Raw genomic sequence first — 25616 nt, forward strand, 5'->3', positions numbered from 1 at the left:
GTTGTTCCTCCAAAGGTTAGAACTCCCAAATCTTATTTTTGATGACCAGTTGTCTGAATTCAGATGGACAGAGAAATGCATGTCTGTTGGAGAAACCCTTTGGCCATGATTTTCAGTTTCCACCTTTCTGTTATTTGTGTGCTGTCATTGACAACTCGGAGTCGCTGATGGAATAACTGGTATGCACTGAACAGTCTGGAATAGCTGGTATGTACAGAACAGTCTGGGATAGCAGGTATGTACTAAATAGTCTGGAATAGCTGGTATGTATTTAATAGTAGCCCCTCCATCCCCTCCTCCAAAGTCTTTATCTTTGTTGTCTCTTTCCACCTCCAGCGTTTTGATCGAGCCAGTTTATGCATCTTGAAGGCAGAAATCCCTCATGGAAACATTTCACTTCAGCTCATTCATAATAAGTATTGATAAAACCTCTCTTTGCCTCTCTCAGGATTCAAAGGGCCCCTGCCATTACCCCTGGCAGCATCTGCCTGAGCTCCCCTCTCCACCCACATCTGGTGGGAGTGATGAGGGTGATGCATAATGCAGGAGTGGAGCTGTGCTTGGGCAGGGGCTTTCAAGGGGGTGTCTGTACAGAGATCTCAAAGGTGCTGGCCTGGAGAGGGCAACCCCAGGAATCCATTAGGCAGCTGTCTGGGTTATTGCTTTAGAAACGTTTCAGGAAGTTTTAATATCCTGCAATTCAGCCTATGTTGCTGCTCACTGCGTTCTGGTTCCCCGACAAAGTCGGCCTCAGTGGAAAATCCAAATGAACCCAAGTTGCAGGAATCCCCTTTCCCTGGAGCAGAGACTCCCACCTACTTCTGGAGAGCTTTGTGGGCTTGGTTTTACTGGTGCTACATTAGCAGTTCACCCCCTTTGTGTTTCTGCTTTTCCAGTCTGGTATTCAAGTGCTTCCTCCAGCAGATTAATTACAGAGGAAATATCAAAGAGATTCCTCTAAATCCAAAGAATATGCTTTAACCTAAAGTGAATACATAACACTCCTGCTGTGTTTCTTTCTGTACACAAGTGTGCTTCCTACTCAGAAGGATTCTAATAGATAGACTTGTATTTATCATGTCAGGACAAAGTTTTGATTTGGCAAAGTATATTTAGACCTTCAAGTCCTTTGTTGAGATAAACAGAAGATGTATTAACATCGAAGCAACTTACACCAGAAGAACCTCGCTGGACTTCTGTCTGGAGAATAAAGGGTGTCAGGAAGGGGTTTCAGTTTGATTGAGTGAAAGTTCATACTTGCTCTTTTCTGACAAATAGAGATGTGAACTCAAGATAGAAAATTAGCTCCATTGCTAACATTAAAACCCCCTTGTGTCTGAAGATGTCTTGAAATCTGAATAAAAACATAGTGCACCAAAGACTGGAGCTGCAAATTGAAACATCTGCTGGAACTGAAGAACTGTTCCCATCATCATGTCTGGAAAACCCTCTTCCCACTCTTCTTTCCTTTGTTTCTAAGCAGTCATACATGTACCTCAAAAATAAGCCTCCCACAATTCCATTCAGAGACAATCTCCTTCCATTTGAAGGCTGGCACATTTTGGCTATCTATAAACCCTGGCAGTGAACTCACAGATTCCCATTTGGACCTCTTTCTCTTGCCATGCTCCTGCAAACCGTGGCCCCTGCTCAAAGCACTATTGATTTTGGTTTGATTTGACACGGACACGAGGGGAAGCCAGAACAGATCAGACAATACCATCAGGACTGTAATAGCTTCATCATTAAGCAAATCCCAGCTGTGTGCCAGTCTGGCTAAATCTGATTATCCCCTTACTGAGTCGTTGTTTTCCACTGGAGCGTGTCTGGATCTCACAAGAGCACAGTCTTCATGCCAAATGCTTTTTGCCTCACACAACACATTCTGTAATACTTTTTTCTTGTGCCATAGGAATGCAGCTTCTCATTAATAAAACAGCTGTATTGTTGGTGAAGGGGATGTTTACTCTGACACCACGTCTACGCTGCTGAAGTTCAGGTGGTGTAACTAGAGGTCTTCCTGATTTACCATGCTGTGCATAAGGACAAAACCTGAAAGAACCAGGGTTTTGTTTCTGGCATGCATGAGCCACAGTCTTAAAATAATAAAAATGAGTCTTGCCAAACAACCTCTAGATGGCTCTTGAGGCTTGCTTTGTCAATTAGCAGGCACCTCAAATAAGTCTGCATCAGTCTGTAACAAGATTTTGCTATTAATCTATTACTTCTTTGTACAAAACATGAAAAATTGGGGTGTTTTGCATCCAGTGGGAAGGATTCAAGAACCCCTCAGCTGAAGAGAGGAAAAATGTTTGTTGTCTTTCTATCCAGAAAGTCTTGACTGTGGATTCCACCTGTGCATATTTTGCTGTAGTTACTAAGTATTTATTCACTCAGGTGTGCAAATTACCACTCTCGATTGAAGCCCCTCAGGAAAAAAAGCACAGCCACCCATAACCCGAAGTAGAACTGCTTGCAAGCATCTGATTTACTCTCTCTTCAGAAACTGTGCTTAGAGGAGTACATCCCTTTTTCATACTGCAAAGGGCATCTGATATTTATTCCTGATTCACAAAGGAGTGGGGAAGTAGGGTGAGGAGGCAATGAAGAAAAACCTATTCATAGTTTTAGGGGGAATCACATCATATCAATCCATGCTTCATCCAAAACTGATCCTGTGAATTACTTGCTGCTCAAGGTGTTACTGAGAAGATCATATTGGACATGATACTTGTAATCCAAAGGGACACAAAGGAAACTGGCAACTGGGGGGGTAAAATCCACTGGGAAGTTTGATCTGTCAGACAAAGAAGTGTTTATACCAACAAATGCAATGCTGTGCCCTGTTAACAATTAAGAGCTCACATGCCTCCCACAGTGCTTCCTCTGGCACAGTAAACAGGCATTTCTATAAGCCAGGCATTATATGAGCTATATACTTAACTTCACTACTAGCTGCTTGAAATTAATTTATCCTCTAGATGAAAATATCATCATTAGAATCCCAGGGCAGAGAAAATATTCCTTCCTCCTTCAACCAAATAAATGGCCAAAATATTAAAAAAATATTCTTGCACAGTATTTAGTTCTTGCACAGTTTAGTTAGAAAACCTATTAATGCTTTCAGGATAAAGGAAAGTTTAAAGATGTTGCCTGCAACCAAAATGTATGTATGCTTTTTCCCTTATGTAGTAAGAAATTATACACTCTTTAATAACACACTGAGGTCCTCCACAACTAAAATACAACAAGCTGATTTAGCATTAAACAAGTACTATGCAGCAAAGAATTCAATGCATTCTTTGTTGCAAAGCTTAATATCTCTGTGCTATGTACATTAAGAAAACCTGTAAAATATTTATGTGGTTAAATACAATACAGAACTGACCAATAGAGAAAGTTACAGTAATTCCCTGTAATTTTTTTTTGGGGGGGGGGGAGAAAGGTGTCTTTGTACTTCAAACGTTCCATCTCAGAGCAATGGATATTTGGATATAAATCAGCATCCCTCCACAGTGATGGAATGCACCTCTATGCAGGAGTGAGGGACACATTTCTCCCCTGTGAATACACTCACACAATGTGTTTGGCACAAATTCCATGCATAGGACTCTTCTTTTTGGAAAAGTTTTGATGAGAGGGCTATTCTTGAACAGAGAATGATGCAGCACTTGACCACCTTTCTATGCTTGGACTTTAGCTCACAGCCACCAAACGGTCTGTGTTTTTTGTAATCTAGAGCTGAATATGCAGAATGTAAGGAAACACTACAAAAGATACTGACAAAGAAATCAAACTCATAATAGGAATGGATCTTCTGACATAAACTTGTTCTGAACTATCTCCATTTGGAAATACTACCCAAACTGAACTGGGAGCAGCTATCTGTGCTTAAAACTGAAAATCACATTGTCAACAGTATTTTGGCTTTATATAAAAATCATTCTGCCTTGCTAAGACATTAATAGGTGTTTCATTCTTGAGACAGCATGCAGGATTAACCAGCAGATGCTCACCAAAAGCAGAATCTCATTTTTTCAGACACTGAAAGAACTGTATGCATGGGACCAATTTAGAGAAATCCAGTCCAATGTCACTTTCTTTTATAGGCTATATAAATAATTATGGGAAAAAAAATCATGTAACCACAAAGCAATAACATGACCTGCAGATTACAAGGTAATTAAACTTGATGCTATCAAGTACAGTGCTCCAGAAATAATTTACCTCGTGGTGTGGGGAGCTAAGATGTTCTGATGTTTCTTGCAAAAGCAAAATGAATAAGCATTGGGAGTTCTGACCTGCCAGAACTAAGGAATTAATGGCTTCCCTACCTGTACCTTTCACTTCTTAGCACTCTTGATGACAATCTAATTTGGAAAGCAGCAGTAACCATGTGGTAACTGTCTTTAAGAGGCACTTGCTGTGTCATTTTATGGTCAGTGTTTGAAAAGATGGTGTAGCTGATGTGAAGCACATTCCCTCCATTAGCTGGCTGTCACTTTAACAAGAGACCTGAGTGCATTTTGCTGCACATTGGTACAGTTGGTTCCTGACTTGTGCCAGGTGTAAAGGGAATGTGAAGGGCTATTTGAAAAAGGATTTAGAAAAGCTTTAGGCTGTGCTGTTTATTTCTAGGTGAGTAATCCGATCTCATCCTCTCCTTGCCCTGGGAAGAAAGGCACTAGAAGTGAGCTTTTGGAACATGAAGATGTGCTCCACCGAAAGGAGGAGCTTCAGGAACACAGATACATAACTCCATTTGGTAAAAGTCACTTCTTGTTTCATACTTCTGACTTGCATTTGGTCAGGGGCAGAATTGAGGGATGAGTCCAGTTAAATTGAAATGAAGGTGATTATGCTGATGTGCTGTGACGTGCTGCTAGCTCAACTACATTTCATTGATTAACTGGCAATTTAAGCAAACATCAGTGCAGCAGATGGCATTTGAATAGGAAGTGGTTTTTTTAAACTTAAAAATGTAGAGTCTTTTTGGTTGTAAATTGCTTGTGCTATGCATTGCTCGGGCTGCAGTGCTTGGTGCTGAAATCATTGCTCTGTGTCCACAGCACACAAGCACAAATAAAGTAATCTTGTCTTTCACACCTTGACTCAAGAACAGCCCGTGGCCATGTTTTTAACTCTCCCCAAACTCAATGAGACTTAAATGAGTTTTAAGTGCTCTGCTGGCTGCAGGTGTTTTCTGTAACTGGGGCAAGGGATATTTTTAGCTTTTCCATTGTTTATGTCTTTGTCAATGTGTCCCTGAGAAAGGATGATGGCGTTCAGTGCAGCACTTCCCTCTGTGCAGTCCTAGGGATACATTTAAGGTATATACTCCTCCCCAAAGATGGAGTGGGGCCTCTGCACATTACAATTATTAATCTTCCACAGCTGGATGATTTCTGCCTTAGCTTTGAACTATCACTCAGCTGTGCTGGAGGAGGCTGAGTGCCTTTCCCTAAACCTTGCTGCTGTAAATGTCAGGAATTTATAAAACCAGACTGCAATCTGCAGTTACTCAAAAAGTCTTACATTAAAACTCAAAATAATTTTGATATAAGTGTATCACAAGGTCCTAACATGAATAAGACTACTCATATTAGTAAAATCATGAGGTCTGCACTTTGAAACGTGTTCCTAGACTATTTAAACTTTGGCACTTCCACTCCTCTCAGCTCAAGTTCAATGGTAGCTGAGCATGAGTGAGCTCCTCTTCTCAGGAACAATATAGAGAACTCATCAAGGTAAAGCTGACCCTCATTTAACTGTGTGTAAAAGACACAGAAGACCTGAAAGCCTCAAAATACTCAGTGAATTGTTGCAATGATGGGTTTCTCCTAGTTTCTTTGAGAACAAAGGAAATACTGCAGCGAGAAACAAAACCAGTATTTCCAGAGGCACTAGGCTGTTCCTCTGTGTCCAACGACAGAAGTTTGACACATACTTCAATAAATCAAACATTTTTATTGCAGAGTTTAACATTTCAAGACTTTCTTTTGTGGTGCTGCTAGAAAAATCCAGCAGCTGGTCGATAGTCTCTCTCCAATGTGCTAAACACCCACAGCTGCTAAAGGCAAGGTGGGAGAAAGGGAGGCATTGAATCCCACTGTTCCCTGCTGCTTTCTGTTTGAGTCCAGGTATTGAAAGACAAAACCACTGTTGTCTTCCTTTCCTGAAATGGGAAATAAATTGTTTTACTTCTGGTTTATAGCTTACAGCCACAGCAGCGCTGGAGCAAACTTCCTGCTTACAGGAGTCCCACGGATGAGTCTGGGAAGCTTCACCAGGACAGAGATCAGTTCCAGCAGGGGGAACAGACCTACACTAGCCAATGTTATTTGCTTGATTTTATTAGGCTTTTGGGTAAGTGAAAGTGAATTTGGGCCACTGGACAAGGAAAGACAATGTTATGGCAAGGGCACAAATACTAATTTCCTTTCCAGTAATACCAGATCTGAACACAATGGCAAGATTCAGCAAGGACAAGAGGGCTGTGATGGGCAGTAGAAGGAGACAAAGGTAAGGGGGAGGCTCTCTTGGACGTGGTGAACTGGACATTCTCTCTGTTGCGGGTCTGCTCTGTGGGCTCAAATTTCCACCTCTTACTTTCTTTTCCTGTCACCATCCTCGGATACAGCTGGCAGGTGCTGGCACCGTGCCAGAGGACTGATTCTTCTCTCACTGAGGTCAACAGAAGACGCTTCCTCAACACAAGCAAGGGCAGGTCCAGCCTTCCAGCTCCCTGCAGCTGGCACTGCAAACAGTTCCCTGCAGTGCTAATCCCCTCTCCGAGCCGTGCATGCCACACAAAGGCAACACTACCATGCACATCTCCCTTCCCCCTCTTTCTTTTTTTTTATTTTTTGAAAAATGACAATGAATGCACACAAAGCTTCAATTACAAAAGATTATGGGCTTCAATTTAGTGTGTGCTGTAAAGTCGTATTAAACGATCAAATGCTAATGAGGAGAAAGGCTCTTCTAGAGAAATAAGGAATTAGCATAAATTAATAGAGTTCCATATGTGCAAGTTTTATGGGGTAACAAAGTATCTCATCACAAAAGTATAAATATTTAATTTAATTCTTGTTGGGGCCAGTACACAACATTATAGTCAGCGCAGAAATATGAATTAAAGTGTGCGAGGCAGCAAAGCACTACCCAGTCCAGGTTCACAGAGAGGTCACTGACATGGCTCTGCTGTTCTTTTTTCCAGCTCACACAGTTTGAAGCCAGGTCCAAATGGCAAAGCAATATATGCATGGCCTCATCTGCAGTCTGGGGTGTCCTTATGTTGGCTTCACTCGGTGTGTTATCAAGTTCCTTAGCTCTGCCCAAGAGTATATTTGCTTGTTAACATTGGATCTTCCTACTCCTACAGCTGAGAGAAAAGGCTTCAGAGGCACTTCCACGGTACTTTTACAGCACTTTCCTGTATCCTGCTGCAGGTATAAATTGAGTTGAATTTGTAATTTACATTTCACATTAATGCCGTGAGTGAGTTGCTATAATTAAGATTCATTTTAGTGAGGTAAAAAGCAAGCTCAGTCCTATATGTTACCTTCCTGAACAGCTGTGGCACTGATCAGAGTTGGCTGCTCCAGCCACGCTCTGCACACACAGGGAAGGGTCTTTGTGCCACTGTAGTAAACATATGGGACTCTTGGGCTGGCTTTTTCTTGTATGACCAAATTTGTGGGACTCAGGAGAAAAGCCACATGTACCAAAACCACTGTGTTTCTCCTGTTCTGGTGTTGCATTGCTATAAGCAGCTGTCTTCAAGAATGCATGTGTTCACATATGCATGTGTAGTGTGTCACTTTGTCTCCTGCAATTGTGTAAATATGTAGGTGTGTGATGGACTATGTTCATTTTTACCTGTAAATAACTCTAGGTGTTGAATATACTTTGCTGTGTTCTATAATTAGGAGAAACTATGATTCTAATTTGAAATTGTACATGTGAGTACCAGCATGCTCAGCACTTGAGATTTATAATTGTGTTTTCGAGAGGTTTTCATTTGATTAGCCTTACATTTTGCAGCAGAAATATGCAGTAAATTGTTTAAATCCATGAGCAGAGAGAGATGTGTCACCTTCCAAGTCCTTTAGGTCATTAGATATAGTAATTTTGTTAATAGAGTTTTTACCAGTTTCCCATATGCTGGGCTTCAGGAAATAAGACTTTTTACTAACTGTTCGATTTTCAATTCACCTTCTTCATCAGTGTGATAAACAGCTGCTTGAAAACAAGGGGCAAATCTGTAACAACATAAGAAGACAACAATGCCTAAAAGGTCCACTGGAGAGGACCTGAAACATCAGCATATTTCTTCTAGTTGAACAAATCCCCAGAAGACTGCAGCCACAGTCCTCTTTTCTTTGGTCCCTGCTCCATCTTATTCTTTGGCAGAATATATACCATGTATTGAATTATGCTTCTCTTGGCTGAAATTTGCAAAAGGTGTTTCTTTGTGGAAGAGCAAGTTCGATGCAAAGGCAACGGATTTGGTTTGCAAAGCCTTGGGATCGTTTGTCTAATCCCAGCACAGGCTTCTCCTTCTGACTTTGGCCAATTCCTTTCATGACCTGTGGCTCTGCCCACCTTCAGTAGGGCTTTCCTTTCCCTTCCCTCCCATGATCCTTTGTTTGTTTAGGCTGTCATCTCTGTGAGATGTAGACTACTACTCACTCTGGATTTTCTCTGCACACAGCTCAGCAGAGCCCAGAATTTTCTATTAAAATAGAAATAACACTGATAGCCAATGGATCCCATAATAGTCTTGGAAGGAGTACTCACCATGGTATTCCAAGGCAGGTACCCCATCAGGGTAAATGAGACTGGTCCAGTCCAGGAAACTTCTCCCAGAGACTGGGAGAAAAGGCAATTTCTTGCATATAACTGGCAGATAAAGATCTAAAAATCCCACTCAAACCTCCCTACTCTGATGCATATTACATCAAGGATAGTCTCTTTTCAATGGCTTTAGAGAGCAGCACTGGTATTTCTGGTGGCAACACAAGAACACAACTTCTGTCTGATCATATTTTGATTGATCTGAGTTGTTCTAGTTGGCTTCAAAGGAGGGGTTGGTTTTGACTTAGCAGAAGAGAAACCAGGTCTGGCATTAATGCCAATGAGACCATGTGTACCTGCTCACTATCTGGTGATTTTCTGCTTTGATTTTGGCTTTTTGTGAACAGACCCTTGAGCAGGAATGTCAGTGCTGTGTCAGTGATATCACGGGGATCTCGTCACGGGTCCAGGAGAGCACGTCTCTCTTTCACTATTTAAGACAAACCTTGCTGCCAACAGGCTGTGCATGCTTTGCATCTTTGCTTTGCACCAGCTGAAACTATTTCAAATTAGTCCCTTTTGAGAACCATTATGTCAAGAGATCTGTCTTGACTGCAGAGCCTCTGTGGGCATAGGAAATGTCAGTCCTGTTCAGAGCACACTCCTGACACTTGGTGACTTTTTGCCAGGTTACATGTTTGACAGCTGTTCTGGGGTGTATGTTCCCAGCCACTGGCCTGACAACCATCATGAAGCCAATTACAGTCACAGGCAATTAATGTTCTCCTCCTCAGATTCTCATGGAAATGATAGCATAATGCAGAGGATCAGCGTGAAAACTGTGACCTTTGGAAATGTAAGCTTGAGACAGGAGCTGGGCTTGTGTCTGCATCAACTGTGTCCAATTAAGCTCTTAAGACATGGCAAGGGAGATGGAAAATTACATGTTTCATAAAAGCAACGTGAACAATTTTTTCCTCTCGCCTCTAAACACAATAGCTTCTAGTTGACCTGAAAATACCAGCTCTTTCCTCACGCTCTCCTTGCATCAGTTACTCGGATCTCATGGTTAGTACCCTCTAGAAACAGCTGTAAATTTTTACAGATTTCTGTACTGCTCTTGTACACAGGCCTGAATCCATCATCTTTCTCCTGTTCTGAGCCATGTGCAGGCAAGTCTACAGGGCCAGTCCCTCCAATGATGCAAAGCCACTGAAATTAAGAGAGATGTTTATCTGCAAACTTTGAGCTCTTCTACCAATGGATTTCAGTCTAACAGGGGAAGAAAAGATCCTTCCCAGGGTGACATGGCCAATTAAAATGTACACAGCTATCCCTGAGAATTTTTTTGTTGCTCTGCACTCTTGAGAGAGACTGAAAACAAGCAACAAGAAGTTTCAATTTAATTACTGGGTGACACAACTTCAACATTTCTTTTCCCCTCGTTCCTGGCTGCACCAGTCAGGGATGTTGTTCTGGTTCAAGCTGAAGTACAGGCAACTCCTTCTGTCCTGGTCACAGTAGATCATGGTTTTTCTGCTTTGCCTCTGTATATGTATGTGAATGGCCCATTTCTGGCGTGGAAAGGAGCAGTATCTATGTGCAGAGGTCCTGTTTACCATGTAGAAAGCCAACAAAGGGAGGTTTGAGCAAATAGTTTGGAATTCAGGGAACTCATAGCAAAGAAATTGTGTGACGGCAACACCTAGAGGTCAGATATTTCATCTGCTTCACTCCAGATGCCGAGAATTTTTTTATTTGCTTTCAGAAGAGCAGGAAGTTTCCATGAAGCATACTGGGATTTTAGGCCAAAATATTTTGAGGATAGTTGGTCTAAAATCACGCTATCTGGATAGAGCAGCCTGGAGCCTGGCCTCTCTAGCTGTCAGGTTTTCCACATCACATCTCACAATAAAATATGCAAACTGATAAAATAGAAATTTTTGCATACTTTCTAAATTCTGTGGCTTTCAGTTCAGCTCCATAATTCTAAAGAACTGTTGGTTTAATTTGTTGGGTTTGGGTTTTTATTTTTTTAGTATTTACCATTGGAAATAGTGGTCTCTGATCAAGCCTCTTAAATTAGCCTCTGGATTATCAGGCTATAAAGTCTTAAGATGAGATCTACAAAGTAGGTAGTTCTGAATAATTATCCTTCACATCACTGTCTCTTTAAACCTGAGTGTGTATTTCTGGGTGAAGTTTCTGATAATACATTGCCTAGCCCTCCCAAAAGCTTTTCCTGTGGAGTGTAAGGCATTGCCTGCCCAGGGCAGGAGGTTTGTAGCACTTCAGGCCTCTGCATGAGCTGTAGCTGGTTGGCTGCTTCTAGCAGCCTTATGATAAAATATTTTTCCTCTTTAATAATGAAAGTAATCCCATGAGAAGGAGCCTGAACTATCAGAAAGGGCTGTACAAGTACCATGTGTACAGGGACTAACTGCAGGGTGATCCATCCCACAAAAAAGACTGTGTAAAGAAATCACCACTGCACATTTCCACAAATTCAGGGTACAATAAAGCATTTCCACCTAAACCCAAGCACATCCTATTTTTTGCAAGATAATTTTGTATTGATATCAACCGAAAAGGGAAGGGGAGTGGGTAGGGAAGGAAAGTTTATTTTTGTGTGCCCACAATGCTTTGATCAATGAGGCTGCAGATATTTGGAGCATGGATATTCCCACTGGTATGACACTGGTGTCTGCTTGGTGTCCTTGGGCCACAGATGTTTGGTCCTGGTGCTGATGTCCAATATGTCCAGCTATTGAGGCAGATGGTGAGCAGCAAAATATTTCTGAACTTTTGGAGATATACCACCCTGGAGCCCAACGAGGGAGACAGCTGAAATTGGAAAATAATGTAATAGAATATTTTATTTTTCACAAAAGACTTTAAGGCTGGGAAGACTGCCATTTCTGAAAGGGCACTTTGGCTGACTTCCCCATATTCTGCACAGCTTTACAATGACCTTCCCTTTGCACCCCTTCCCTCTTTTAGACTGAGGCAGAGGTTGGCACTTCATTTTATACACATATACACACACATTTGCAAGACAACAGCAAGTGATATTTAATTTGTAGACTTATTAAATGAAAAAGCCAGTCTTTAGTTCAGTCTTTCTGCAGCAAAGGACAGCAGTAACTTTAAGCCATACTGAAATGTCTGGTCTCTTTGAAGGTGTATCCATTCAGACAGGGGTCTATCTGTCCTCCCTCCAGCAACAGAGGAGAAGAAAGACAAGGGAAGGACAGTAACAACCTTGTTTCATCAGAAGACTCAAATATTTTATTAAGTTCATGAAACTACATGGAAATCAACAGGACTGATTTCCATTTATTGGTAGAACCTTTGTTATCTGTGGGTAGACTTAATATTAAACTTGTGCCTCGTATTTTTCTTCAGGGCAAATATAATGGCATATTAATACATTTATTTATTTTGTAATTAATAGCTTTCTGGAAGGATTAAGCTTTTTCTTTGTGTTGGGGGTGGTGGGGCTGCATTTCCCACCCACCCCTTTTCTCCCCAATATATAATTACAGTGCTACTGGGAGAAGCTGAATTGCTTGCAGGCTTTTTCCATCAAAAAAATGTTTCTCAGCCTCAGTGTTATGAATTAATTCTGAGGCAAATTCTTTCCTGAAAGACAAGGCCATGTCTTTGTCTTCTGAAAAGGGAATAATGGAGAGTGAATCATAGTTTCTATAATTTCTACTTGTTTTGGATTCATGAAATTCAGTAGTCAGGCGGGATGGAAATGGAGCTCCAAGCAAAACAATTATGACAAACAGCCTCAGTGGGCTTCATACGCTTGGAAGGGGAATTTTCTGAACTCCATCCAGGAATACTGCTAATGGGAGGCTGAAGATAAGTAGCACCAATGAACTAACACAAAGTTCATGTGCAAAATACATTTATCAGTTCTGTTTCCAAGATAAGTCAAGGATGAAGCACTCTAGATAATTTCTATGATTTGTATTTGCTGAGTTCATTTTGGGCATTGTTTTAACACTAGATTTTGGGTGAATTCTCCAGGATAATTTAATTCATTCCAGTGTAGCAAAAATCTGCAGTACAGTGAATGATAACTAAGTGCTGTTTGCAACAAAAAGAATTTGGAATGAGGACATGAGGAAAATATGTAATTTCGCTGGAGTACTTCTAGCCACACTCCAATAAAAACACCTTCCAGTTTCCAGAAGGCTGAGAAACACTCTGATGGGAACAGATGTTTAAATATTTTACCTTTGGAGCGTTGATTTGTTATGTTCTCTGCAGAACAGTGACTTCTCTTCAGGCAGAGAATCATTACTTGAGGGTGTAGCATGGTCACAAAACTGGTTTTGAATGGTGGTTTGTAAAGTTATAGACATCAGCAAAAGGAAGCACAGTCAATCCCCAGGTCCATTTGTGGGCCAAAAGGGTGAGTGAACTGGTATCAGTGCAGTATCCAGAGATTGTGCCAAGCACAATCAGTGTGACTCCCATGGCTGTAGAAACATCTTGTACATATTACTACGTGTAGAAATAGGAGAAACTTTTCATAATTAAAATGATGAGGTGGGAGGACCTAACTCTTCACTCTGTACAGGATCATGCTTGAGACACCCAGGTGCCTCCAGCAGAGACAAATGGTTGCCTTCAGTGGATGATGCTGTGGGTCCAAGAGTTTACCATAGGTTTCAGAGACCATTTGGCTACTTTAAGATCACGTTAATGGTAATTGGCCTCACCTCTCAGAGGGGTTATTAGCACTTACCACCTTTGCTGACACATTTTTGGCATTAAGGAATCTGCTTTCATGGATTTTGACTAAAGGTAACTGGCTTAGGGCTTTTTCGTCTGGGACTGCAGTGATGTTTTTAAGTTTTACAGTTTGGTTTTTTTAATTCTACTACAGTAAATATGAGCATACATCCTGGGGGTGTTAGTACACACCTGAACTACGTTTAAGCAGACTAATGTCTTCTAAGTACATCCTGAACACTAAAATTTGATCTGGAGCTCATTGACATACACATAACTGGACTTCCCTGCTGCAGGTGTCACTGACATGAAAAGTGTTGTTTAAATAGAAGATATAATGTATAAAATTCCTGCTTTATGTTCAAGGTACCAGCAGACCAAATAGAGTTTCATGTAATTTTTAAGACTATCAGCTATTCGTACTACTTATTGTAATGTACTTAAATGCTTTGCATTAAAGGATATGCTCATTCCAGTACAGGGGGATTTACATGTGTATGGAAACTTAATAAAAGTTAATATGCATTTGTAGAAATCCCAGTGCGTAGGGATGTGACTATACTCTGAGCCTTCACCATCTGGTCTGTCCTCTAATGATGAACCCAGCATCATAATATTCACAATCTACTTCTTTAAAAAGGGAGGTACAAGTCATTCAAATGCAGCTCTACCTACATTTCTCTTCTGTAGAGAAACCTGCCTCTGCCTTGTTTACTGAGAGCAAGATACCCCGAACAACACTGAGAATTGTTATTTTTCCTTAGTGCTCTGATCCCAGGAGGCCCAAGAGACTGTTAATGCAATTGAAATTTCCAGATTTAAGCTTAGTGTCCCTCAAAAATGGAGCATGAATATTCACACAGCTGTGTGTTTAAGACCATTATGGGGAGGGCTCTGTTAATGCTGCGCGTTTTGTTCTGCTGCTGTCAGCCTCATTTCCTTATAGAATTATAGAATGAGCTCTGTTTTGCTGTGATCCTGATGATAATATAAGTTTAATGGCCAGTATGAAATGGGAAGAAAGAGATTTGTTTAGCTCCTGATATTACTACCTGACTCTGTGCAAGAAGCGGGGAACTAAGTGGCATCATTAAAGCGCCTGCGACCGTAACACACAGTGACAGAAATGCTTAAATATGTATGCACACGTTAGAAAGGACTCATTTCAGTTTTACCTCTCACTTGGGTTTTTATCAAGGGTGGCAAAATTGTCAGGAAGGAAACAATAGTGAATAATAGAGCTGAAGCAACGCAGCTGTTTGTGCAGCTCTCCCAGAGGTGCAGCGCTCCCCGCTCCTCCTCGCTGAGACAGCGCTGCACAGACGTGTCATTGCTCACAGAGGGGAGTATATTTTTAATGTGTTCATGGCTGTCTGGAGGCTGTTGTCTGTCATACTGACGGAGTGATCTACCAAAGCTGTGGTGAGCACCTTTCCTAGCACATCAGTCCTGTCCCACATAGTGATGTGGCATTTACAGTGACTCTGGTGCTGTTCCTCCCCCCTTGCACTAGATTTAAAAAATTTGGAGACGAGAGATGGAGAGTGGGAGGCTCTGAGTTTCTTTAAACTTCCCATTTGCCTGATCCACTGAGTCCCCACCAACCCTTGCCAAAAGCAAGAGCATCGCTGTGTGCCCTCAGGAGCACAGGTTCAGGCTGGAGCAGTGGGGGTAGAAGAGGCAGGTGGAATTTTGCATGCTAGGAAGGTGCTATTTCTCCCTTTTAATTGTTGCTTTCTTTGTCCTGCCTGCTAATCTTCAGAATCCAGAGGAAGCAAAAGTGGCCCAGCCCTGACCCCTGTAGGCACAGTGATCGATTCCAGCAACATCACCCAGGACTTTGGGCAGCAAAACCAACCAAGGTGACCAGTAAAGCCCCTCGGGTGAGTAAGAGCTCTCCTCCCAAGTACACCCAATACTCCATTTCTGTCTCACTGTCTGCTGGATAAAGAGACCACCCCTCCAACTGCCTATCTTGGAAATTAAATATTCAAGCTAAGAAATTTTCTGAGTGCGTTGAGGGATTTAGACACACACTTTGCATTAATTTTAATGGACAATACACCTAAATTACCTGCTGTGCTTGGGAAAGTCTCAGACTGAGGTTTTATTTATTATTTATTGAATATTCCCTGAGTAAACAGAACTTAGTAGCACAAAGATGATCTGGCAGGAAGAATGGTCTTAAAAGGTACCCTATTATTCATGCAATTATACTGCATCACTCAATCTTTTTTGTTATTGTTTGTATTACTGTAGCACCTTGAGCCCCACAACAGAGATGAAGGTCTCTCCATCTCAGCTTCTGTTTGAACACACATTAGGAGCCAAACCCCATCCTAAGAGCTTCCAATTTAAATGGATAAGGCAAAACAAACTGTGAGAAAAGCAAGTGTGGAGAGAAAAAGTTTGCTTATCCAAGGTCACACAACAAATTTTCAGTAATAACAGACCTAAACCCAAGGTATCCTAAACTCTTTGGCCAGTTTGACACCACTGCTCCTCTTCTTCCTCAAATAACACAGCATATGTACTAATTTCTGCTCTCTGATACTTACCTGATGAATTTCATTAGTTCTAATAAAATTATTCTCCTTTTTGACTCTTCAGAAGACTCATTTCCAATGATCAGTTTCCTTTTGGCAGGCCTAAAATTACAGGGGAAGAAATATGCATCTATTCACAACACAAAACTCACATGTTGTTTGATTTCCTTAACTGGGCCCAGGGAAACAGAATGCAGCCTGATAGTTTTGTAAATCACGAATCTTTAGCAACCTCTGCAAAGAACCAAACAAAGAATGAAAGCCCAAAATACAGCAAAACAAACATGAAAATTGTATTCAGTTTGGATAGTTAGTGATTTAATTGCTTCATTGTTGCTCATGGTCCTGGTACAGGACTATAGTTATTCTTACAGCATCCCTGTACGAACAACACCATCCTCGATCTGGCAATGAAACTCTTGAGGGAGAGGCCATTAACTGAGGCAGGAAGAATTGTTCCCTGTGTTCTCTTCTGGGGCAGTCAGGAAAGAAAAACAGTCATTCCTGGGGCTCTTGCCTACTGGTTCCTACCAAGAGAGCCTTAACCTCATTCCAGCTGTGTGGGGGTGTGTGTGCTGCACATCAGGGTTTACTGCACCCCTGGTGCTCTGTGCAGGATGTGTGCCCTGCCACAGTGTTGGCCTCTTTTTGCAAAGAGAGCCCTGCTGAGGATGGGGGGGTTTGTCTCATCTCACCTCACCTCTCACAGAGCTGTCCATTATGGGCTTCATTCCCTTTCCTTGTAGCTGAGCAACACAGGAATTCCTCACATCCCCCTGGCATGAGGAGGCCACGGGCTGGGCACATCTGTGAGCACACCTTGGGGTAAGGAGCAGTCAAAAAGCAGGCTCAGAGCATCTAAGCATCAGGAACCTGTTTCTCATTTACTTATTTCTTCTGCATTCAACAGTGGAAATCTGCCTGCACTGATGATGTGCTGCAGCAGGATGGGGATTAGCTGCAGCAGTGTCAGCTGAATAATGGTACCACATGGATCAGGAGCCTCATGCACCTCCTGTGGAAAGCTGAGCTCTTTCTTCTATACAACATTCCTGTGTAAACAGAGGTTGCACATGGACTTTTACCTACTCACTGGGTAATGTACCCCAGGAAATAAGGGTGATCTAGTCTCTCTCTCAAGTTTCTGGTAGGATACCAGTCTTCTTTGGGAATTTTCTATGAGCTCTGTCCAAGCCTTTCTCATGATCACAAAGGAAATCTGGACTTGGGGAGATCTCTGCATTACCTGCAGCACAGTGCCCTTTAACCCATCCTTTTACTGAAGGGTTGGATGATGATTAGAAAGGGCTCTCTCAAAACCTGCCTCCCATCAGCCATCTTTGGATATAGAGTTTTCAGGGCTTTGTTGTGCTTTCTGATGTTGCTCATTAGGAATCATGAATAACTGCCTGTTGGAGAGGACAGATGTAGTTCTTTTCACATCCTCCTGCCAGAGACAAGTGCACATCAACACTTTTATTATGTTGTGTTGCCTTGTCTGCAGATCTTGGCTGGATAGTTTAACACATAATTCTTTTCTTATCTTGGCTGCAAATAGATTGAAGGAAAGGCTCCCTTCTCTTCCTTCTCTCCAAACAACATCTCACTAAACAGGGAACCATCAGCATGAGGAATGGAATGCTTTCCCCTATTATCATTTTTTTGGGCTATCCCCAGGAAGCACCCAAGTCACAGGGGTAATCTCTCTCCCTTTGTAAGAGAATAATGTTTGGTGTCATTTCTCTCATATGCCCTGCAGGAAGCAAGAGCAGGATTTGACTCAGATAAAAGTCTCAAATGACCCTTGTAAAGGCAGGACACCATGCTGGCTTTCAGAGTAACAGAAGGATGGATAAAGTGCATGTCAATACACCAGGTCCATGGATTTCAGTATTTCTCTCTGACTTAAAAATCACTCTTCAAGCAGACTCAGCACTCTGGTATAGGGCAGAAATCTCAGTGAGGTCATATAAGCCACCAATTACAACACCTCTTTGAACTCCTGGGTGGAAAAACCTCCTCCTTTTAAAATGTGCATGCTCAGAATGCCCTGGGTGGAAGTCCTGTTTCATTTCACTGCTCTGCAGTACACAGGAGGCAAAATATTGCTTTGTGTGCAATGTTTCTTTTGGAGGCTTTGTGTACTGGGGGGTGACATCCTCATCTGCTCTGGGTTTGAAAATTATTTTGTCCTGGTTTGTGTGTGCATGTGTTTGCTGTTCCTGCCTTTTACATGGACCAGAGAGGTGTCTGTGCTTAACCCAAATCTCACATCAAGCCTGATAGCAGAGACATATTTCAGTGATAAAAGAGCCAAAATAAGTGGAGTTCTAGAGACAATACCCTGGGATTCAGGTGAGAGTGGGACAAGGCTCACTGCTGGGACTGCTGGCCCACAGCATAAATTATGAAAGCAGTGCTCTTCCTCTACCATGCACTAGATCCTGTATGCTTTCCATTGTCCCTATTGTTGTTCTCTTTATAACTTGTCTTGCCCTATATTTTTTCCCTTTTTCTAAAGCCTCGCTAAAAAAAATATTGTCAGTTTTATAAGGAAAAGCAATATATGACAGTTCCATTCTGACCATTATCTCCCAAAACAAATTAGAAAAAAATCCCTCCCTTCTGTCACACAGCAACTTCCAAACTGTTACTAACAGCAGACAAAGTCCATAAATCATTCCTAAATTACCTATCAGGCCACAGTTGGGCTTTTATCTACAAAATAAAGTGGGGCAAATATATAAGGTCTATAAAGTTTAAGGACATACTATTTACCATTGGTAATTAAAACCCAAGTGCTCTACAATCAGCTCACTGTCACAGTGGACTCCAGGCTGATGTGAATGGGCACAGCTCCATTAGCCACCACGAGGCAAATCACATCAATTTTAGCTGAAGGTTTGTTCCTTACACATCTTATTTTGCTACCGGAAGGCCAGGTGGTTCTTTCCCTACTTGCATTATATAATCCCAAATTGATTTCAGTGGGACTATTTGAGTTACAAGGTACCACTCAGCTCGAGTAGGGATGGTTGTACTTGGCCTTTAGTGTGCAATAGATTTTTTTTTAAAGCCTATAAAAACAGACATTTTCTTTGCGCATTCTCTTCGAGGTCTATAATGCAGGTAGTTATAACTCTTCACACACCGTTTGTCTTTCTCTTATTTTAATGGTGATGACAACAGATGGAAATAGTCCTAATCATGGAATTAGCTGGTGCAATTGGCTTCCTCAGGCTTTCACACCACAAAAGGGTTAAGACAATGGGGTGATCCCTGTCCCTGGCTGGGACACATAGCGTGCTAACGTCAGATTCCTGAAGTCACACAGCTCTGTCAGCTCCCTCCCTGTCAAGCAGGTGGTGAGTGAAAAGTTATTCAAGGATGATGTTATGTACCCTTCATGAATTATGCATCTTAAACAAACTTACATGATCTGAGGCACTCAAGTGGAAGCCTTTTAGCTAGAAGCAGCCCACTGGAGAGCTTAGCTACAGATCTCCAATAATGGTTTAAAATAGCTCGCTGCAGTGCCTGCTCTTGTTCCCTCTTTGACTCAGTGGCCCATGCTTCACTTCATTGGCTTGCTGCAGCTGCAATGGAGCTTCTGAAATCCCATAGGAAAAGTCCATCCTAAAACATCTTATATGGTTAAAAAGACTGTGCTGCTTTCTGCTGGGGCTTTGTCTTTTGATGGGCTTGGGGGGGAAGTGCTGCCTGAGGTTGGGTTTTATCTTGAAAGAGTGAGAAGGAGAGACAGAATTTCTGCCAAGGTCACTGTTTTTTTTTCCCCTTTCATGAAAAGATAATGAATGTTGTTTTAATATTTGCTTTTGGTGAAAGGGAATCTTGCTGTGCCTCCATTGCAGCTGTGAGCTGGTTAGGGAAATGTATTGCTCACTGTGTCACCTAATCAGCCTGTGACAATATTGCCTGGCACTAATTAATTGTTTCCTCTTCAGAATGCATTACTTGGGTACAAGATATGGCATTTCATTTCTAATCCTCTGGTGATATTAATCTGGGGGGAAGATGAGTGGACTGCCTACTTACACTCCATAAACCATGGAATTTCAACACCTGGTTTTCCTCAAGCAGAGAGGAAAATTAACTTTCGTTCTTTATTTAATTCAATTTAACTTCATCACTCTGTGAAGCCAGGCTGGAAGAGGGTTGCTTTCTCTAGACACAAAGTTTTGGTTTCATTATGGACCCACCCCCAAACTTGCACTGGATAAAGCTTTATTCCACTAAGAGGTCCCTCGACCTGATATAAGACATGTCACATAGAACAGTAGCAAACAAAGACATTATGGTACAGCTTATTACAGACTGGCTTCAGGAGCTCCAGTTACTTGGGACTCAGTCTGTGTTGGTGGTGTTAATCCTACATTTGATTCTCCTTTGGTTCTTATGTATTTCTTTGTCTCTCTGTTCAAAGAACAGCAACACCTATTAACCTAGGACACTGTTTATCCAAGCCTGTCCTGATCCTGTGCAGCCACAGGCAGTGGGAACTTTGCTACTGACTTCTTAGAGGTCAAAGCAAGCCCAGGTGTATTAATCCCACAGTGCAATGTTACAGCTGCTGCCTCCAGAAGAAGGCTGGGGTGGGGAATCCATCCTCCTCTGATTTTGTATTCTTGTAGTTTTGACTGAAAGGCATAGAGAATTGTTTAAATGCTGAGTAGTTGAGGAAATGCATCCTTTCATTAGCTTAACTGTATACCCACCCTTTCTGGAAATATGACTTAATATGAACCTTCAAAAGCCTGAGAAAAAGTGAATGACAGGGAGAGAACTCAGGTTACAAGACTCCAGATGCACCACTTTCCTCTGTATTTCTAAGCCAAATCTGAGACAGTCTAGATGGCCAAGTAAGGGTTTAATTGCCAAAGTGTCCTCAAGACTTTATTGAGTGTAAATGTTTTTTAAAAAAACCCAGAAGAACAAAGGAGCTCAGTTTGACCCTGTGAGCTCCCCCTTTAATCACTGCTTTGATCAGCCTTTTCCCCACAGAGCTCCCTCAGTGCTGGAAAACATCCTCCCTGGCACGCAAGCAGGCTCCTTTTGGGCTGGAGCACAGACACCCAGCAGAGCAGAGTGCTCTGGGGGGCTCTTACTGCACCAGCTCTGCCCTTTGCTCACCCTCATGTATTTTCTGGACATCCTTAGACAAGGACATTACATTTATAAAATCTGTATAAACCAAAAAAAATTTGGTTAATGAGCCCGTAAGTAGAATCCAGAGGACTTTTGAAGATGGATTTTAAAAGTCTGATTTTCTCAACTGTAGCTGTAGTAAAAACACAAATAAGAAATTTGGGAAGCAATTTCTGCAATTTTTTAAGAGTGACAGCAAGCTGGCAAGTCCTTGGCTTCTTTGAGATGAATTTGCTGCCTGTATTGTTAAAAAGTGTGCTTACCTGGGGAAGGGGGAGAAATGGCAGTGTTTGCCTCTCGGAGTGTAACTTGGCTTGATGTCCTTCCCTGACTCCCCCACTGCTCACAGTTGTTCTGCTTTGACATTTTGCCTTGGACACTGTTCCTACCTGCTTAGTGCTGGACACTTATTAAAAAAGGTCAAAGTCATTTCTCCAGCTGTAATCTGGCCAAATTCTGTTTGGAGACTCCACGAGCCAGACTGTGGCCAGAGCCCCTGGTGGGAAGTTTGCACCCAGGTGGGAACCTCAGCAGCCGATGGCTTTGCTGAGACCACAACCTGACCTTTCAGCTGAATACATCACACCCATTCCTATTTCATCCTGCTCTTGTTTCCAGAGCCAGTTAAGACATTATGACAGACATTAGAAAGCCAACCTACAGCTAAATCATCAAGGTAAATAAAGGGAAATTATAATTATATAATGAAATTAAGTGCCAGTCCCTAGTTACCTGGCTAATCCCATGGAATAGCATAGGTCTGTTCCTCCTGTCTCCCTTGGACATTAATGAGAGTAAGCCTGGAGTATTCTGAGTGTTTAATTGGGTATTTTCTTTCAGATAAAATTCTAATTTAAAATCAAATATTCTATTTTTGTGTCGTAGGTAAGAAAAAATAAAAAGAAAAACCAATAAGCCCATAAGACAAAAAAACCCTCTTAATTTTCATAAAAGGGTTTAAATAAAATTTTAAGTATGTATAATGTCCCTCATCTAACTTGGAGGCCCCCAGTAAAACTATTCCAAAATTATCTTTTAAAACAAACTTGCTGAATTGCATTAAATCTCTGAAAAGACAATCTTATGCTGGATTTAATTGAGTTTACCTTAATTTACTTTGGAAATAAAAATCAAATTATTTCTGTTTTAGTTATGAACAATGAGGCCTACAAAAAAGTAAATACGATTCAACAAATTCATTTTACTCTGGTGTCTAGTTTTAATGTGGATACATTTCCCTAGTTTTGCTATGTAGCAAGGTAAATCTGGAATAAATCAGAAATTATTCCGTGATTTCAAGATTCAGCAAGACAAACACACAGCTGATCCGAGCTGTGCAAGTTGGCTCTTGCATGGAGCAGGAGTTTGCTGCAGATGACTTTTAAAAATTCCTCCTTCTCCAAAATACTGATGTGCACCAGTGTAACTGAGCACACTGTGCTGATTGTCCTCACTGTCAACTTGGTTTGAGAGCTGAATTTTCATAGTGGGGCTCTTAATATTTAAATAGAAGTACAGCTATAATTTTTGAGTTTCCAGAATTATATTTTTTAATATAGAGATAGAAACCAAATAATTATGGGAGTAAACTGGCATTCTATCATATTATGATAATATCTCAGCTAGGTTTTTAAAGCACTGAATTTTGTTTTAAATTGAAGTAAACTTAATCTGTCAGAATAAATCTGCTTCATTATGTATAATGTTAAAGCCTTTGCTTTGTTTGGCATATACAAATAAAACCAGATAAGAAGTTTAAAATGCTCTGGAGAAACACAGTCCATTTAAATCAATAGGAAAAGAGTCACAAAATCTGGTTTTTAGAGGTTTTGGATTTACAAGAACCCTTAAGGAAGAATTTTTGGTAGCACTCGTGTTGCTGAATTACAAAGGTGCTTTATAAATCTCACCCGTTATCTCCAGTAAAGTCACACAAACTCAGGCTGCTGGGCTTGATTTACTCAGACTGGCTGGAGTTTGTGTGGATTTTTCACAGACATTAACTGGGAAAGGGGCTGAGCCCTCCCCTGTTTCACATGGTCTCCTGAAAGGTGATGACTTTCAGTCGCTGTCTGAGAGCTGGAGCACCTTCATATCCTCTGCAAAAACCTTTGTGCCTCTTCAGAGTTACACCTGCTTGCCTTTATCAAGCAGGGAAATGATTATTTGAGGTGGAAACCTCCCAGGAACACAGAGATATCCTTTGGTGTCAGCCCAGGCCAATTTTCACCTGTACAGAGACCCTACACTGCCTTCAAGCTCGCCAGTGCCACGGGACTTGCTAGTTGAATGTGAAAGTTTTTTGGTCACGAAGCTGAACAAAATCATTAGCATTTCACTGAAACGCTTCATATGGTCTTGAGAAAAATAATTAGATTGACTTTCAGGGCTTCTGTTGCCGTCTGCAAAATGCCTTGAGTTCAAATGTCAGATATTGATTTGAATCAAAAAGAATAAGAAAAAATAGCCAGTTTGGGACCATTTGAGTTCTTCCTGGAGGTGCACAGCACTTGAAGGAGCCAGAACAAAATTTCTGTTGAAACCTTTAGTCCCGTCTTCTAGCCAGGACAATTTCTATTTTGCAACCTTTGAGAAATAACCCATCTAAAACACTTCATGGAACAACCAAGAAAACAAAGAGTACACAGCTTCATTTACTCCACTGAAAATTACCCTTCTGTGCATCCTCAGAGGATCTGGCCTGTTGTGAACCAAGCCTTTCCCAATCTTCCCCTAGAAAAATCATTAAGTGCTGGCTGACCTGAATGAAATAGGACACCTGATTTTTACCAGCTGAGAATTTTTCAGATTAAGGAGAAATCTGTACTTACAATAGTCTTCCCAACAGACCTCATTTATTCCTGTCAGGGCACACCGCACCCATTTTTAGATGCATTGAGCTGATTGTCTATTTTTTAATTGCATCAGTAATATTTTATATGTGCTGAAGTGGTATTAAAATTTAAATTATTTCAACAATAATTATTTTCTACCTGGCAGACAGGCAGTCTCTCATGCATAAGAGTAGACGAAAAGAGTGAGAGACGGTGTATTAGGTGTATTTTAAGACTAAAGCACCTTCTGCAGTCCTGGAGGGTGAAGAACAGACACTTTGATATAGTCATTGAGGCTTATTGATCCTATTAACATTATCTTGTGGTAAAATCGATGCTGGAGTTTCAGTCTTGCAGGAGACATGTAAATGAGAAGATGAAAAAACATGCCAAGGCAAATAGTTTCCTGATGGAAAAACAGATATGAAAAGAAATAACAGGAGGAAGGGGTGTGTTGAGCAAAGATAGTACTCAGAGACAAGACAGCAAGCACAGGACCTTGCCAAAAGTCATCCTCAGTGTTTGATGCAGGACATGGTCTCCTGAAAATTCTCTTCACTAGCAGGGACATGGCTTTGAAAGGCATGAAGTGCTGATGGCTCCTGTTGCTTGGACAAACCCTGGACCCATGTGGTCCCTTCTTATCTCAGATCCTTCACATTTGGTCACTTCTGTCAGTCCTGTGTTTATGCAGGGTCTGTCTGGGCCAGGCCCATCCTGCCATCAGGAATTCAGAACTCAGTACAGGTGGCTCTCATATGTCTCTAGTGCTTTAACCAGCTCACTAGTCCACGGGGTGGGGTTTTTCCACTTCAGTTGCTTTACACACTTATCTAGAGAACCAGGGTGCCACCCTAAGCCCCTCTGCTGGGCCGACAGCTCCACATTTAGGGTGATATTAGCCCAGATTTGATGGCAAGAGGAGAAGGGGGACTCTCAACCAGCTGTCACCGACTGGGTGCTCACCTTGCAACTGAAATGCTCTGTGTGCCTCCCTGTCCTGTGTCTGGTGAACCCCCAGCCACAGAGCAATGGGAAAACCCAAAGATGTTGAACAGGAAAGTCAAAAACATGAAAGGAAATTTTTTCTGAGAACCTTGCACTCCTTTTGAAGTGTTTTAAAGGATTTTTAGAATCAGATTTTCAAGTAGCTGAAGCCAGCTCCAAGGCATTCACTCAAATCACATCATTAACTTGGAATTAAATAGTTTTCACTCTTCTGCATTGCAATTATTGAATCTTTTCTTTTTTAATCTGACCAGCTCTTTGCAATCACCATGAATCTGTGCATTTTTAAAGGGAACTTTAGGAACTTTAAAAGAACACAGGATGTACCCAAGAAATGAAATCTGGCTCAGTGTACAGGTTTCACTGGATGCTAAATCTGCAGCTCTAACAGCACCTTTACCCTTGTGCATGGCTGCAGTAGGGCAGCATCACTCACAGACATCAGTGAGAGCTCAGGGCTGCAGGTAGGGATGCTCTCAAAATAAATCTGTGATCTGTGATAGCTGAGACAGAA

This window comes from Manacus candei, unplaced genomic scaffold (genome assembly GCF_025592945.1).
Source record: "Manacus candei isolate 608988 ecotype Guabito, Panama unplaced genomic scaffold, ASM2559294v1 h1tg000025l, whole genome shotgun sequence".
Taxonomy (NCBI): domain Eukaryota; kingdom Metazoa; phylum Chordata; class Aves; order Passeriformes; family Pipridae; genus Manacus; species Manacus candei.